This window comes from Ptychodera flava, chromosome 20 (assembly GCF_041260155.1).
Source record: "Ptychodera flava strain L36383 chromosome 20, AS_Pfla_20210202, whole genome shotgun sequence".
Lineage (NCBI taxonomy): Eukaryota > Metazoa > Hemichordata > Enteropneusta > Ptychoderidae > Ptychodera > Ptychodera flava.
Genome location: NC_091947.1, coordinates 25,971,094 through 25,986,761, shown reverse-complemented (window position 1 = coordinate 25,986,761; position 15,668 = coordinate 25,971,094). Strand labels below are relative to the sequence as shown.

Sequence of the window (15,668 nt, the reverse complement as noted above, 5' to 3'; positions counted from 1 at the left end):
GCACACCACCAGCTTTGTTATCGGCAGACGACATTAAAGAGGCACTCCCACTTGGTAACATTTTTAAAACACATTTTTTTAATGCCAACGGTCGATATTTCACATGGCGACTGCGCGCGGGTCGCGAGATATTGATAAAAACATGTCCTCAAAAAAGGTAAAGTTTGAATTCCGGTGGCCCACCTGAATTCAGCTTCCGAACATAGAACGTTCGGCACTGGGGCCATTGTCAACTAAGCTATGGAGTACGAGTCTACGCTGACGCTGCTGTACGCCACAGCAGTACCACTCGCGTCGGTGAGCGGTCATGTCCCATGGGAGAAAGCCGAGTCCTACTGACTCGGTAAAAAAACAAAAAGCAAAGTTTGCTGATTCCACCAGAATTCGCATAGGTGACTAGCACAGATAGGTGCGGTTGATACATAGTATGCATAGTGGCCGCCGCGTGGTATGCGCGCATACCACACGCGGCGGCCGCTATGTATCGAACCACGCGTAACTGTGTGGCAGACGACAAAATGTAGTCATCAGAGGCAACTAATATTTTACACGTAAAAACTGATATCTATGTGGTATTGTTTAAAAATTTAATACAACTGATTGAGAATAATGAAAACGACAAAAACTAAGGAGAAGTTTTCATAAAAGAATTACCAGAGGTAAGGCATTGATAATGATGTATATAAAGTCATCGCAGTAGGAGGTAAATTAATCGCGTCATTCGAACGTTTTTGGACTCCTTAGAATATCGTCAATCAGCACCACAACACACTTTCGGGGGATTTCGGGTCATAACCAGAAACGATCGTAAAACTTCGGGATGTGAAAAATACGCTCGGGAAATGACATGTTTGTATCGATATCTCGCGATGCGCGCGGAGTCGCCACGTCAAATATCGACCGGTGGCATTAAAAAATGTGTTTTAAAAATGTTACCAAGTGGGAGTGCCTCTTTAACACCCACACTACGTCTACGACGGCAATGGTCAGAAATGAGTTCACATTTTCACATCGAATGATTCGATTGATTTGGGTATTTAGGCCCTAAAAGCATCTCAAATTAACTAAACTCAAAAAAGTTGGAAAGACACCCATGCCTGCGAAATGACAGATCATTGTATAGTAACACATCAGACGACCCACTTTTTGCGACAACTTCGGCTATGGCCTTCTAGGGCATAGTGTAGAAAGGTTCAGTATTTTTCCATGTGTGATGACGTAAAATGGTGTGGCCAAACCGATTGCGGCCGATTTTGTATAAACCAATGTTAAATCATGCACAGTGGCGTGGCTGTATTGATGAATTCGCCCTGTTTTATGAGGTGCATGCTTGTTTCGGATCATTGATTACCTCAATGCTTCACGGTAACACCTGTCATAGCGAACTTTGTTTTCAAGAACAGCAAGTATACAGGACAGTTTGAGCAGGGTCCTACCCGTGACTGCCGTTTGAGCAGGCCACAAACATTAGAAATCAACTTTAAATGAAGACTACTGGCATTGTCGAACTAATCTAACTGTCATAAAGTCTAGTCCGATTTAAATGAAGGTTTGAACAAATTTCTTACTTATGGCCACTCCAACACCTTGGGATCGTCGTTATTAGCAGATCAGGCAAAAAATCGTCATGAAAATAAACTCTGCCGCTTAGGACTGAATATGCAACCCATGTTAATGATGTGCATATAATATTTATAGCCGTGCAGGCATGTTTGCCACATGCATTTGTTGTGATTTTAGTATAGTTCAATTTCTGTAAAACCCATGAAAAAGTTTGATTTATTTGTTAAATATATAATATTATAGACGACCATATTTAAAGAAGCTTCACAGAAATTATAACAAAACTGACAAAAAATTGGCCTGTTTCAACTGACCGAAAATTGACCATTATCTTGTCCTGGCCGTAAACATAACGATTGGCAAATGTTACGATATATTGCAAAACTTACATATGATTTCATTCACAATTATGAAGTGGAATTCAAGGTGTACCACTTGCAAACGGATCAGGCAGTAATCGCAAACCTGTAGACCGCAATTTTCAAATGAGAAGGAACAAATACACAGAACTCTCCGTCATACAACCGTGAACTTCAGACAAATCGTGAAGCAAGTTGTAAAAGCAACTTTCAATGACTACTTATTGTTCGAAACCGTCTTAGGTAATGTCTATTTTCATATGGAAAATATTCCAGCCAACACTATTCGCAGTGTGAGTTTACTGAGTAACTAAATCCACGGACGAATACATGTTAAAAGCTCCAGAGGGCAATTATAACAATGAGGGCAAGCCCATCAAGTCGTGACTGGATGAGTGCAAATAAAATTCCTGTGCAGCCGCTGAATGGTCACGCACTCTGTTATGAAATCTTGGCATCTGGTCTAACTATATGAGATCAAACCATACGCGGTCAAGCATACGCGTGAAACTCTCTGGAGGAATTTTTGAAAGAGGTGAACAAAACAATCCAGCGGATCCACTATCGTTTGATCAAAGTTTTCGTAGACGATATGCATTAAGATTAGCAGCTCGGGAAAAAATTAACGAGGAGTTTAAATTTAACTTATGTGCAAGAAACTGTCGAAAGAAGAAATACCTAACAGAGATACGTAAGTGTTGCCATAAAACGGAGACATTCTAATTATTTCCTCACACATATTAAAGGATTGAATATACATTTCAAAAAAAAATAAATGCTCAGACCAGAAAATGAGACATCCTGATAACCCCCACCCGAAAATATATACCATGTACAGACATTTTACATAAACATAGTCCTGACTTGTTAACAGACTCAAACTTTCAACTGTACCGGCACAGGAAGAAATAACGACAATACAAGTATATGAAACATTGACTGTCCTAAACAAGATATAGTTTCGATTTCACAGTATGCGGTCTCCCATTCATAAAATAAATCACAGTTCCTCCACCCACGAGGGACAGCAAACCAACAAATGTGTATTCATGAAGCGGAGATATATTTCACTCGTGTTGCAGGATATGTAAAACGACGATCCTATGGTGTTCTCACATAGGGACGTGAGTACAAAGTATCAAGGTTTCGTGTTTGTGATTTTGACTACTCCATTGGGTTTCGTGTTATCAATCATGTCACCTTAACCAAATTACATATACCTTAATTGTAAAACATGAACATGCCAGATGCTACATTGATAGATGATTGTTTGCAGTCTTTTACAGTGGAGAAAACAAACAACAAGGGGTGACAGGGACACGGTCACTCTCCGTTTGAATTTTGCTTGATATGAAAAGTAGTTTGTCTTGTTTGACTCCTTGACAATGCTGAAATACAGGTCAACTGTGCACAAAGTCAACTATATGCTTGCAACCAGACAAGTCATTCAGTGAAACATTAATGTTTGGACCAAATATTCCGTGCACAGCTTTCACCATGCATGGCTGAACATAAATAAGGTTTGGACCTCATGCATGCAAGTTTTTGTAATGAAATCTTACTGTAATTGGCAAAGTGTCTTCCATATAGATAAGGACAGCAGCTTTAAATTACATTATGGTAATGTTTACTTGCTACGGGAAAGCATGTCGGCATAGGGAAAATCCATTTTTGTCCAGCGGTAACAAACGAAATCATCTGTTTGCATTCGGTAAAAGGTAATTTTTGACACTTATGTATACCGTCGTCATTCCGTACGCTGAGTGACCTCATACAAGTATTCCACGTTATCCTCAGATATTACTAAGAGGTGAAAAAGAGGGACTTTGTCCTTTATTGCGAACGTCAAAATGAACCGGAGACCAACTTTGATAAGCCCCTATCAATTTCCCTCGCAATCTTCCAATACCCCTTGGAAAACACCGAGGTACTTTGGTCATAAACATACACTGCGCCTGCTGTGCTATCTCCATTCGATCTCCCTATGCAAGCTTCTGCATGGATCAAACCATTTTGCGCCAGTTTACAGCTATGGCTGTTTGATATCAGTGTATTCAACGAAGCTCATGGCACACTTGTTATATACCACAAAACAATGGAAACGCTGGAGTTCCCGAGACAGAATCGTTAGGAAAATGACACGTTTTTCCAGTACTTTCTTGATCCTTTGACCCTGCCCACCCCCGTCACCTAAATAGTATAGTTCATTACACAGTAACGTCCGCCATTGTTTATTTTCATTCACGAACCACGACGTTAGTTGAGTGTTAGTTTTCATCCTCTGAACATGAAGTTTATTAGTTTGAAGCAATTATCCTTTCATCTGTGAAGAGTTTTACTGGTGACTATTACAATTTTCACTGCTATGTTGTTGTTTTCACAAGATGCAGACTGCTTTTCCGTGCAGTCAATCATCGACAGTTTCTCTACTCTCTATGTAGTCCATGGCATGAGTCAATAAATGCCAGTTCACACATGCACTATGATGTTGATCGGCACATGACGTCCTCATGTCAAGTTTTAGGATTTTTTTGATGCTGAAATTTCACCAAAATGCCATTTCTGTATCCAGAGATTGTGTAATCAGTTTGATTTAAAACAGCGATATACAACACTGTGTCTGTTAATCTCGGAAATTTTGGCTGAGTTTTGCTGTCTTATCTATGGTTGCCGATCAGTATGTGCACTGCATTAGGGCCAGTATAGAGAGACCCTGATGTAATCAGTGTATGCCAGTTCATAAAATCGTGAGACTCAGAATATTTTTTTCTCTGTCGACGTCAATTTGCCTTACAATGGATTTTTAGGCAAGAAAGAGCATCATAGAAAAATGGTTGACAGGCGTTTCCCAAACCAGTATCGCCACAGAAATGCATCGCATGCTCAGCACTGTGAACGATGTCATAATGAAATACCGGAGAACTGGGCATTTCCACAAGTTCACCGGCCGGCCGAGAGTCAAATCAGGGCCTCACTCAGTACAACAACATTGTCTGTCACTAGATATACCAACTGGCTGTATCTCAGTCGTTCCGTGTGAATGTTTCTAATTTTACCATGGAACTCAACGTACTTGAAACATTGCCATTGCCCATCCATGTGCTCTCACACTGACATTTGTTTACTTTGCAAGCTCCAATCACTATGGGCAAAAAGGGCCCTAAATTGTTCAGTACAGCGCCCCCGCCGGACAACGCTTTTGGCTGGTTGCTAGTGACGACAGCGAACATTGTATCAATTTCATTTCAATAAAATATCGATCGAAATCTGCTCGCCTGTCGCTCGTATTTTCAGGTTACGTCATGAATTTTTCCATGGCAGCCCGTATATATTGACTTATGTACCACAAAATCAACGTATCTGTTGTTTTCTTCAACTCAAATTGAATCGAAGACAATTTGTGTAGTTTTGGTGATACTTTTATGTCTCAGCATATTTTGGCGCTCTTTGGACAAGTTTGGCGCCATGCGATCCGCGGGTATGCAACACAACATTGTATCAATTCGCAACAAAAGAATATCGATCGATAACGTTCACTACACGTTCACAGTGGAGACTCTACACCAGCTCGCTTCCGTTTCGCGTTATTTTTACCAATTTAATGTGATGTTCATGGTTCATATTCACCCAAATTTTGTATAAAAGACAACAACCTGACAGGTATTTGATCTGTACAATTTAGGAGACACTTGCTCATTAATTTGCGTCAATTTCAGACCCTTGTTCTGCACATGTAAACGCCGTCAGATCGCCATATTGTTGACGGCAACAGTATATTTTAGTGATCAGAATGAATAGAATGGCAATAAAACAAATTTTACGAAGAAATTCAAAAATCTAAAGCGATATGATTTGTGCTTATAAGTCAAAGGATCACCGTGCCAATTTTCATTATCAATGGTTCAGAATTGACAAATTTGAACCGGCGAGAAGTGTGCAATCCGTTCGGTCGATCAGACGCGCATAGACGCCATTTTTTTCTATGGGAATCGAGCTTATTCGGCACATCGTAAAATGAAAAATACATCTGAAAAACCCGCCGGACCAAATTTTTTATTTCGCTGTTATTTTTCAAAATATTTGAGATTAAGCATCTCATGAATGTCAACTTAAACTGAATGGTTTTAGTTTTGTAAATTTCCCTCTAAATTTTATGAAATGACGAGTTTACGATCGTTTAAGCTGTTGGCCGTGTTTTCACCTATTTTTTCATAGAGTATTTTCGCTTCGGTATTTTAAGAACCCCTTCATCAAATTATTGCCAAAATATCATAATGGACAGAGGAACATATGAGGAAATGGAATTTGCATCTCTTTCCTGAATATTTAGCTGTGCGGCTAGGAAATTTGGCGAAGTTTTCAACATTACGCGGAAGCTTGATTTGGCTCTCTTTACGCTCATTCAGCGTATGTGCGGCAAAAAATTGTCACACTTTGAGTGAACAATATAGAGGCCATTTTGCCCACAGTGCATGGAATGTACTATTCAAGTTTGGGTAAAGTATGTCATGTGACATGACTGCATACGGGAAATACTTCACGATAACAGGATCAACGCACGTAACAATGCAAAACAAGTTCTGTGAAAAATCGAGTTTCAAATTAATATTACAATTAAAGGTCTTAAAATCGCATGCTTTATTTCATTTCTTGTCAACCACTTTGGGCTTCAAAATGGTTTCTTCCGGAAAGGGAGCCAGAAATAAAAGGGAGATCGAATGGCGGTAACACAGCAGGCACCTTGTATGTTTATTGGCCTGTTTATCGGCAACACTAACCCAAAGTACCTCGGTGTTTTCCAAGGGACATTGGAAGATTGCGAGGGAAATTGATAGGGACTTATCAAAGTTGATCTCCGGTTCATTTTGACGTTCGCAGTAATACAGGAATTAGGTAATGGCGTAATGATAGACTTAGTCAGCTATAGCTACAGGGCAAAGACATACAGAGGAGATGGCACAGACAAGGCATACTGATTCCTCGGGAATTGATTCAAGCAAAAGTGGTCAGTTCACTAGGTTGCAAAACACGAAGACGATAACGTCATACGTACATGGATTAATTTACAGGGATTTTATTTGTCCTTTTGCTCTAAGGCAATACTAGGCAAGCTCTTATTCCTGCATTATGGCGTTGAATGCCTGCCAAAATTAAGCTATGACATTTGTAATTACGACATGCCTTTCACAATTACGACATGCCATGATGAGATGCAAATGCGAAATATGCCATTATGCGATGCAAAATGCAGACATGCCATTATGCGATGCGAAATGCAGATATGCCATTATGCGATGCGAAATGCAGACATGCCATTATGCGATGCAAAATGCAGACATGCCATTATGCGATGCAAAATGCAGACATGCCATTATGCGATGCGAAATGCAGACATGCCATTATGCGATGCAAAATGCAGACATGCGATGCAAAATGCGGACATGCCATTATGCGATGCAAAATGCAGACATGCCATTATGCGATGCGAAATGCGGACATGCCATTATGCGATGCGAAATGCAGACATGCCATTATGCGATGCAAAATGCAGACATGCCATTATGCGATGCGAAATGCAGACATGCCATTATGCGATGCGAAATGCGGACATGCCATTATGCGATGCAGAATGCCGACATGAGGAGTAGAAGCTTTGAATAGGCTACCTTTTCCAGCAAACTAGGGGGTCATCTCATATCCACAATGCACCGGTGTATTCGCAAACATGGTCGGCCTCGAATAAGAGTTTTGGATTACGATCCTACGGTCTCTTGAGCTCCATGAAGGGTCTATGGTATTACGAACGAGCATCAGAGAAGTGCTTGTGTGCCCTTCTGTGGTAAGCTAGCAAGGACACCAGTTACTCAGAGTATACATATATGCCAAATGTCAAAATCAAGCAATCCGTTGAACTCTGATTTTATAAATCGCCATATACGCTCGAGCATGGAGGTAGGTAGTAGAGCATTCAATCTTTACTTCTCGATCTCAATTCATAACGTATGGATGATCAGTTTCACGATTTCTTCCAAAGAAAATGTGTGAATGTCCATCGTCTTCTTTCTAACTCGAATGCTTTTGGAATAATCGACGACGATGTTGTCAGCCCTGTTCAGCTTGTCATTGGCGCCATCGATGTTCTGGCTAGCTCTGTGAATGATGTTTTTGAAGCCTGAGTACCATTATTGAAACCAGCAAATTCCCGAGGACGGCCCTCGTTCAGCATTACTGAGGATCAAGTACCAACTGTGTAATCAAAATGTTTTGAGGGCTGCACGTGACATTTGATGGCATATGTGTGTGTTTGCAGGAAAACTGAAGCATGATACGTGCTGCCCTTAGATGTGAACAACTTACATATTATCCTCCTGTTGTTTGTGGCTGATATTAACAGTGATGGTCACTGTTGTTTGTAAAGGTAGCTTACTGTATTCAAGCGATGAAAATTTTGTGTAGTTCATTAAGTGAATTAACATGACCAGTATGCAGTCTATGAATTTTGATGTGAAAAAAGCGCCTGGCATATTTGAACAAGGAGCAATGTTTGGGACCATCTCTAATGAGACATTGATTGTACCTGTTGTGTACACAGCGAATAAAGTATTAATTGATGTGCAAGTGACAGCACTCTGTCTGATCCATGCATAGTATTTTTGCTATATATTTTACAAAGGGTGGATAGCCACAGTTATTAAGACTTGGAAGAACAGTACCACACATTTACAATAACAATAAATATATGCATTTATTAACAATCGCTTGAACTTCATTCAATTTTCACAATACTCATACAAGTACTCATACAGATGGCATTTGTGACTCTACCTCAGTGTAGATCTATAAACATAGTCTTTCATGTATCATTGTGTAGCAAATAACAAACATGACTACATGAAGTCATACTGTACTGTTCCAATGGGTGAAAAAATTCTGACCAGTGCAATAGATGGTTAAATGTCAAGTATTTCTTGTATATTTTAAAATTGAGTGCTGTGTCATGGTATCAAAATTATGACAGTTAAAAATCACACACTTTACATGCAGTAAATTTGGCTTGTGTGTACTTATCATAAAATTGTAAAGTGTGGTATTGTCTTTCTTTAGATATACTAAGTGGTTAGTCTCTCTTTCCCAGACTTTGTTTGCTGCACTGATATTGAAATCCAAATTTAATCTTTAAAAATCTTTGTCCTAAGTGAACTGAGTTTCCTTGTGTCATCCTTACTTTGAGCACTTTCAAGTTGGCAAAGGCATTTACATCGGTTACATTGTTTGGCAACCAGTTGGGTTTTGCGTTACACCTACCATTACCAGCGAAATCTAAATAACCATGACATGGTGTTCAGAATTCATCTTTAGAAAAACCAAAAACCATTTAAAACTTTGCTCATAGTATCATCATTGCAAGCATCTGAAACCATGGCAACTGCCTGGGCCTGCCAACGCAGCTTGCAGCTTTAATTTATTTATATAAGTTGTCGTATATAATATGAGTATGATGTGTACATTGCCAACAAAACTTTTATCTACTGATTTTTTGGCATCTTGGTCTTTTGTCAACAATAAACGCACTAGCAATGGTGATAATCTAATGACAGCAGCCACAGATTAGCAACTTACAACTTGCTTGCTTTCCTTAGTGCAATAGGCAGTCACACTCATGATGAAACAGCATGAGATTATCACAGGACAAATACATGACACTATGCATGCAGTTATAGCCTGTATAGAGGAAACTAGGGTTAATGATACAGTGTCACAGAGTGAAGAGAACAACCTCAACAAGAAATCTTCAGAAAACCAGTTTCATAAGACCAAGACCCTTTTGGTTGATGGTATAAATCTTCATTGGCAATACATATCATACTCCAAACTATCAAAATAAACAACAACAACAAGAAACTTGTGGTGGGACCCATACACCCCCAACTCTGGTGGCAGTATGGGCCACACTTATACCCAGTGATATGGACTTAATAAGTTTGACATGTGTAGTGATTTTAAACCAGGCTTAACTTATTCAAGGGGAAAACCTCATCAGTCTTGTTCTGCAAGCATACGAAGCACAGAGAATGTAATGCCATAAACTGTCAATCACTAAAAACCTAGCAACATGTGTGAATTGGTAGATGTTTGCAATTTCTTTGTATCAGATATGGTTCAAATATATGTTTGCTCTTTACCACAAAATGCTAAGAATAGGGATAGTATAAAGTGTATGATTTACTAGACTTATCACAAGGCCCGAGTAATTACATTCTTGGATTTGCATTCACACATGCACATGTTTTTTGGAGGTTTCATGAACAAAGAACACTGTATTTGAACACCAGTAGGACTTTACCCTTAGCTTTTTGCCTACAAATCTATGAATTTTAGCTACTACTCTGTGAATATGTGACAAGGTAACATATTGTAGGTACAGTATCTGTCGTAGTTATATTGGTATGCTGTCTGTCTGTCCATCAACTGTGAAAGTTGAAAAGTGCTGTATTCATTACTCTGATAGTTGCTGTGAAGGTATGTAAGGGGACTGGGACAGATTATTTTTGTGTAGCATTGGAGATATGCAAATGAGCTGTACAAACTGCAAAAATAGTAAATATAAAGAGAGATTTCGAAACCTGCTCAAATAGCCTCGACATTTAGTGTCTATAACCTCAGGGGTGATTTGAGCCAGATTTGCTCAAATTGCAATGAAACTACAAATGTTTTAAATTTTTAGGCAATTTTCTCCATTCTGAAAATTCACTTTCTTAGGAATCACCTGTGTGATTAATTAAAAAATTTTATGCACCTCAAATGCAAATTTAATTGACATGATACTTCTACATATATTTGCATGACATAACCCTACTGGCAGATCGACATCTGTAACACACGAATTTGATACAGCATTTCTAGACATATCAACTAATTATGAAAATTCATTAAATATGCAACATAGCAATCAATTGACTTGATACTGCTTAATGACTTCTCACAGTATTACAGTACTGGAAGATCAACATCTGTATCATGTTTCATCAAATCTGATGCAGTATTTCTGGACAAAGCCCCTAATTAGGAAAGTTCATTAAATATGCAAAATAGCAATTAATTTGAATGACACCACAAAGTGTCTTTGCAAACTTATATGACACTGTGTGCTAAAGATCTATACCAAGTTTCATCAAATTTGCTGCAGTATTTCTATACATATCACCCTAATTACAAAAGTTCATCAAATATGCAAATTAGCAATTAATTGATGCAATACTGACTGTGTGCTATCAGAGCTCTGTGTGACAAACATCTTCACAAAGTTTCATCTTCACAAAGTTTCATCAAATTTAGTGCATTCGCTTTAGAAATAGAGCTCTTTTTCAAAAAGTCATTGTCAATGACATAGTCCCCACTTTCTCAATAAAATGACCATCACCCGGCCATATTTTGTCAGATCGCAAAACAATTTGATGTGCATATGCCTGACATAAGGAGTAACCCGTGTACCAAGTTTGAATGAAATCGCTCCAGACGTCTCTGAGACATCTCCATGAACGGATGCACGCACGCACACGACCAAAACTATAAGTCCCCCTGGACAGTATCCGTGGGGATATAACACAGAATCTTTCCGCACAATTTAGCAGCATTCTTCAGAAGTGACATGAAACAAAAGTTCAGCATTTAAGTTTGCAACAATGTAACTAAACATGAAAAAATAGAGTGCAAATGCATGTGTTACATGTAATTGCAAGACATTGGTGTCATATCAGTTTTAATCCATGTGCAATTGCTTTACCAACAAGTTCAAAAAGTTCCTGACTTATAACTGATTGTTTTAGTACTTGTAACAGATGTTCCATTTTTCCCTCATACAAAGGTTCCTCTGTGTTTCTTGTCAGTGTTTGAAATGTCAGGTGGAAGAACTCTCTGGATGGATCCCAAACATCCACTGCAGCCTCTTCCTAATACCAGAAATTAATGTTACAGATGGATGAATGAAAAGATCAACTTTCTTCTCAAAATGCCAAACATTTGTTGAAATGGTGACTTGGCATCTTGGATGTAGTATATCTTTGGTGGTCTAGCATGCCCACTGATAGTTGTTTTCCTCCATTCTTCAGTGTTTCCAGGGGTGTCATAGCAGAAGGTGTGTGTTTTGCAGTGTCTGAAGAAAGAAAAAGACAAGTAACTTTGATTACATAACATTTGCATGATCTAAACTATTCCTACTGATCATGATCCTAAATTGACTGTCCTGAGTGACAAGTAATCGTTGATGACGCAGCCCCGGTTGTTAATGGCTACTTTGATTACATGATTACATTTCATGGTTTGTCACAATTTGCAATTGGACATACTTACCAAGGTTTACCCCTGTGAACATTCATACCAACTTTCAAAAGAAGTGGACAAGCAATTTCAGATAAAATGGTTTTTTTTACCAAAATTGGGAAATTTGCCTAAAAAATACAAATTATAAGACTCACAACTAAGGTTACCCTTAGGTACATGCATACCAAGTTTCAGCCAAATCTGGCCAGTAGTTACGGAGCTTCAGCACTTTGCAGGATTTTACTTTTATTTGACTCATTAGCAAAATTTTTGACATTGACATTTTGATATTTTACCAAATTCAAATCTCCACCCCAGGGCCCACCTGTACACAGAAGAATAAGATGGCAGGTGCTGTGGTTTTGAGGTTTTGATACATGCATACATACATACATACATACATACATACATACATACATACATACATACATACATACATACACACAGACATACTTACAGACATACGTTGTTGAAATGGGTAAATACCTAAATGCGTAACTGCAGACAGACTGACAGATAGATAGACAGACAGATAGTACATACATACGTATATACATACATACAGACACATACATACAGACATACATACACATATACAGGCACACAGACAGACATTTCATCACATTTCATGGTCAATTATTGACGAGCTACTCTAACATAAGCAAGCGATGCAATCTCTGCATATCAGAAAAGCTGCACATTATCAATACTGAGAAATCTTTGCTGTTAAACAAACAATCTGAGTTGGTTTCAAAATGTCGCCACCAAAACAAATATTAATCAAAGTTTAACACCACATACAAATAGAATGGTATGTCCCAAAGATTTAAAAGAAAGTGGGGTAAGGATCCTTTAACTTCATTTGTCTGATGATTGAAGGATGCATGGACCATAAGTAATAATCTTTACCGCCCTGATACAAGTTTAGCACGCCAAGGTCGTAAGGCGGAAGGGCTCGAGTGTGAGGGCCCATATGCCGTGTGAGTACTATGGTCTGCAAAACTTGTATCTGGGCCGTAAAGGTTTTATCATATACCGTATGGAATGATAAATATGTACTTAACATAATATTAAGATTTGTTCAGCGGTAAAAATTTGTGCGATATCAAATATTCATTGCCATTTGTGTCAATTTTTCAGAAAAGCAATGGCCTCTTCACATAGTTTATTTACTTACATAATGACATTATTTGTTTACCTGCAGAAGAACACGCAAAGCTTCATACATGAGCAACAGAGATCCAGGTTGTAATCAAGGTGTATTAAAGAAGGACAAATGCGTGATGTAAATTAGTGTCATTTGGCACGCACTTAGGATAGGCCTACGATGGATTTCACTTGACTTTAGAAATATTAAATGTCACCAGCCCGACTCCACTGTCGCCACTATACAATCTTAGCGAGCAGACGTTTTCCTAATCTCGCTTTGACTTTATGTACAAATATAACATTCCTTGATAGCACACGCGTTGTAACAAGTATTGAAGCAGTTCATATAGTTCAACAGTGAACACGATTGCCCATATTTGGACGTGCAGAATTCAACGCGTTCATCCAAATTTGGGCACTGGGCTGGGGCGTGATACGTTAAAAAAATGCATGGATGTGAGGGTGCTTTCTCACGAAGCTTTATATAGGCACGTGAATCTAGGTATATGATAACAGATATTATTACTGTTACGCTGTACTTTGTGTACAGGGAAATGAATCATTTAGCTTACCACTTGTAGGTCCATGGTATGTTGATGTTGATGCCATGGATGTAGAACCCATCACATCTTGAACTGAATTTGTCGCTTCATCGTGGTTTTCATCTGGAATATAAAATTGGCAAATGTCAATGTTTTTGATGATTATTCTTCATTTTTCAATTGTATGTTGTACAGTATCTCACTGTCTATTTTACTGAGACTAAGAGTCCAATTTCAACCAAGTGTCATACTCAGCATAACTTTAGTTGGACACATACAAGAGGTTTGAACTGGTAAAGTCTACCACGTAGTCATCTTTGCAAAACTTGCATCATATGAGGAGTGTGAAAATAAACTTTCTTTGACATACATGTCGATGCTGGTAGCTGGTACTGTGAGTGTTGATACTGGGTATATGACTGTTGTGACTGTTTTGAAAGCACTGTGTGACTTTTTTGGAGCTAATTTGCATATTTTCAACAATATTAAAAAATACCGCAATTATACGGTGTCGCTCAAATTTGATCAGAATTGGTATATACCAGTTTGGGTACCAAAGATCAACAATATATGTTGCTTCTATCTGTTCAGTGCAGGATAATTCTACGTTGATGTTATGACAATGATTTCTGCACAGTACAACCAGGAAAACAACAAGAAGTATTTAAACCAGAAAAACAAGAATAACAAAAGTAAATAAGGTCTGAAACTTGAGGTACTGGAGGTCAACTTTAGCAACATGCATAGCAGAAACAGCTAGCCCCTCTTAGTTTGAGCATAGACAGTCTACCCCCTCTCTTGTCTATGGTTTGAGCAGGTCTGTTAATATGTAACATATCATAAACAATGACAGGATATGACTCAAGGTCAGTGGAGTTAGCCTGTCTTTAAGTGGCATGCCATCACTCCTGCACATTTGCAGAATTTCCCTTTTTCTTACCTCATTTGCACATTTTTGACACTGACGTGTTCATTTGAACAACATCGCATCTCAACCCCTGCATCTACCTGTACACCAAATACTGAGATGGTAGCTTTGGCGGTATGGTAGCCTTTGTGTGTGACGGACATACATCCGCACATACATTTCCACATACATACATACAGACAGACAGACGCCACCGACTTATCATGTAAGCTCTTTTTGGTATTTATATACAAAACCGAATATGAGCTAAAACTAAAAAATATTTTGTCAGAATCATATGTTCATCAACACAGGAAATATCAAGTCTGTAAGTACTACAGTTCCCCAGATATTTGAGTGGACGGACATCCTCACAAACAGACATACATACATACATACATACATACAGACTGACAATGGATGCCGGACGGATACCCATCCCAATAGCTTCTATAGACTATTAGTCTATAGTAGCTAAAAAAATATGTATGTATATGTTTTGCTTACTTGCCACTTATAGCTGACAAATCATAAAACACTTGATTGGAATCACGATGGTGATGTCTAAGCCTTCTTATTACTTCATCTCTGCCAACATTCCCTGCCAAACTTTCGATTAAAATATCTGCTTTCATGTTAATCTGCAAAAAGATGAGGAAATGTGTGCTTTCATGTTAATCTGCAAAAAGATGAGGAAATGTATGTCGGTGGTTTGTCACAATCAAAACACTACACAAAGAAAATCTTTCTGTTTAATCAGTCAAAACATTATGATAATGTTCTTTGGGAGAGCAACTATAAAAAGAAAAACTTTCAATGGCATTCTTT

General features: G+C 38.5%; 1 long non-coding RNA gene across 4 annotated transcripts in view; it reads right to left on the bottom strand.

The window, feature by feature from the left end:
* Nucleotides 1-8,641: 8,641 nt before the first annotated feature.
* LOC139120422 (uncharacterized) overlaps nt 8,642-15,668 on the bottom strand; it is a 32,749-nt gene continuing 25,722 nt past the window's right edge. For 3 of the 4 annotated variants that reach the window (XR_011549093.1, XR_011549092.1, XR_011549091.1), the window contains exons 6-8: nt 15,348-15,481; nt 13,964-14,056; nt 8,642-12,075 (exon numbers count right to left, since the gene is read on the bottom strand). This is a non-coding gene — a long non-coding RNA (uncharacterized lncRNA). The remainder of the gene's footprint in view (nt 12,076-13,963; nt 14,057-15,347; nt 15,482-15,668) is intronic. The other variant, XR_011549094.1, reaches the window with a different exon arrangement.